Source organism: Schistocerca serialis, unplaced genomic scaffold, assembly GCF_023864345.2.
Source record: "Schistocerca serialis cubense isolate TAMUIC-IGC-003099 unplaced genomic scaffold, iqSchSeri2.2 HiC_scaffold_992, whole genome shotgun sequence".
NCBI lineage: Eukaryota > Metazoa > Arthropoda > Insecta > Orthoptera > Acrididae > Schistocerca > Schistocerca serialis.
Window position 1 is genome coordinate 162,501 of NW_026048620.1, and position 3,139 is coordinate 165,639.

Sequence of the window (3,139 nt, forward strand, 5' to 3'; positions counted from 1 at the left end):
TCCCGCAGTCGCAATGTGCAATCCACCCCTATAACTTGCGTTTCATGAAGAGTTATGTCCAATATGCGACATTCCCGCTGTCCCTATACATGAGCTGCGAGCTGTACCAGTTACGAGCTAGAGACGCGATCGCGTTGCTCTCTGTACGAATGCCGATGCTGAGCGGTCAGCTAGGAGGCGCTCCATCCATGTCGGTACCGGTGGGCGTTGCACTCGCAGTCGCAAAAACGTACGGCAAGTATATTACTCGGAAGAGTTTATGACAGTCCAAGCCCCCCTGCGTGGGGAGCGTCTTTCTAGGCCATGACCCACCGGAAGGGCGCAGCGTCCCCCACCCCAGACATGTGACGTCACACTATCGGTATTGACGACTCGACTCATTGCTTATAATCATTTGCCATACACCGGTGGAAGCTGCCGAGACGAGTAGCTACATAGCGCGCTCGCCGTGTCACTAATGTACAGAGATACAACAGTTTCGACTGGAACCGGATTAAACGTATACACGGCGCTGATTAGTAATACATAGACCCATCAGAATACAGATAATATATACAACTGTCCGTATACATGCTGAAAGACTCTGCTCACAATCACAACCACACGGCAGCCACACACTCTTATCACGCACTACTCTCCGCCTGTAACACGCACACAGACAATATGTAAGCACCAGCATGGAACAACACCCAGTGCATCCTCTCCGCCACATGAGACAATCCACACTGTCATAACCAGACTGGGAGGTCCACTCAGAAAACGGAATATCCCACCCCCCCGACAACCACCATTGCTCAGCTAAGCCACCAACACCCACACATGTCCTACACAGGGGTGCACCCAACATCACAATACTGCCTCCTCTCACAGCACACAAAACAATGGCAGGAATGAAAGACACAGGTCTGCCACAAGCATGGAATCGGAGCGCCGCCTGTCATGAGCCAAAGGTGCATCCTGACGTGGCAAATCAGATGATGCCGCAGGCATCCACTTACTATAATCACAATCAACAAACCGACCGGCCGCCCCCCCCCCCCCCCCATTACACCTTTCCATACAACAATGTGTACCTTAACCTAAACTATACTGTACCTTAACCTAAACTATACTGTACCTTAACCTAAACTATACTGTACCTTAACCTAAACTATACTGTACCTTAACCTAAACTATACTGTACCTTAACCTAAACTATACTGTACCTTAACCTAAACTATACTGTACCTTAACCTAACCTATACGGTACCTCAACCTAACCTATATTGTGCCTCAACCTAACCTATGTTGCGCCTTAACCTAACCTATGTTGCGCCTTAACCTAACCTATGTTGCGCCTTAACCTAACCTATGTTGCGCCTTAACCTAACCTATGTTGCGCCTTAACCTAACCTATGTTGCGCCTTAACCTAACCTATGTTGCGCCTTAACCTAACCTATGTTGCGCCTTAACCTAACCTATGTTGCGCCTTAACCTAACCTATGTTGCGCCTTAACCTAACCTATGTTGCGCCTTAACCTAACCTATGTTGCGCCTTAACCTAACCTATGTTGCGCCTTAACCTAACCTATGTTGCGCCTTAACCTAACCTATGTTGCGCCTTAACCTAACCTATGTTGCGCCTTAACCTAACCTATGTTGCGCCTTAACCTAACCTATGTTGCGCCTTAACCTAACCTATGTTGCGCCTTAACCTAACCTATGTTGCGCCTTAACCTAACCTATGTTGCGCCTTAACCTAACCTATGTTGCGCCTTAACCTAACCTATGTTGCGCCTTAACCTAACCTATGTTGCGCCTTAACCTAACCTATGTTGCGCCTTAACCTAACCTATGTTGCGCCTTAACCTAACCTATGTTGCGCCTTAACCCAACCTATGTTGCGCCTTAACCCAACCTATGTTGCGCCTTAACCCAACCTATGTTGCGCCTTAACCCAACCTATGTTGCGCCTTAACCCAACCTATGTTGCGCCTTAACCCAACCTATGTTGCGCCTTAACCCAACCTATGTTGGGCCCTTAACCCAACCTATGTTGGGCCTTAACCCAACACACGTTGGGCCTTAACCCAACACACGTTGGGCCTTAACCCAACACACGTTGGGCCTTAACCCAACACACGTTGGGCCTTAACCCAACACACGTTGGGCCTTAACCCAACACACGTTGGGCCTTAACCCAACACACGTTGGGCCTTAACCCAACACACGTTGGGCCTTAACCCAACACACGTTGGGCCTTAACCCAACACACGTTGGGCCTTAACCCAACACACGTTGGGCCTTAACCCAACACACGTTGGGCCTTAACCCAACACACGTTGGGCCTTAACCCAACACACGTTGGGCCTTAACCCAACACACGTTGGGGCCTTAACCCAACACACGTTGGGCCTTAACCCAACACACGTTGGGCCTTAACCTGCTCTGTAATTGTCATACGACGCGTTAAATTAGTGTAGTGTTGCCTAACTGCAACCCCCGCAATATAGTTTGCTACTCGCACTGCCCGGTCCCCAGTGTATCGCTTCATGTTAAACACCTTGCAGCTATACACTGTAATGTGGATGGCAGCAGGACGTACATGCTCAATGCCCTTTGCAGTTGTTCATTGGCATTTGCAGTTGTTCATTGGCATTCGCATGGCGAAGCACTTAGCCTACGCTGTGGTACGGCCTGTGTCAACTGTCCGCTGATGTTGTACGTCCAAATCACACACTGTACTGCACATTGGTCCTCATGTACTGAATGATACATCGTGGTACATGTGACCGTACAACGACTGCGCCAACAACGGCGAACCATGCGGTCCAAATGTTGTGCACTCAGCTACGTGTCGTCTCCCTATAAGAGCTGGATTGCAGTGTGGTATGCCCTGGATGGCGATCAGCATGAGCCGTCTGTTGATGTAGTGGCGCGTGTTGTCAGACGTAGTCGTCTCTTCTCACACACCGTGATAGCATGGTGCACTGCGTTCCACATCTGCGACATGCGACAGAGGCCGGTTGACAGTCGTTCGCGCAATGGACATCGCATACGTACGGGGGCCACCTTCCACGTGTTCGCGAAGCGTGCACATGTTGTTGCGTGTATGTGGGCAGACATAGTGTGTCGTGACACCTGACACAGGCATGCAAC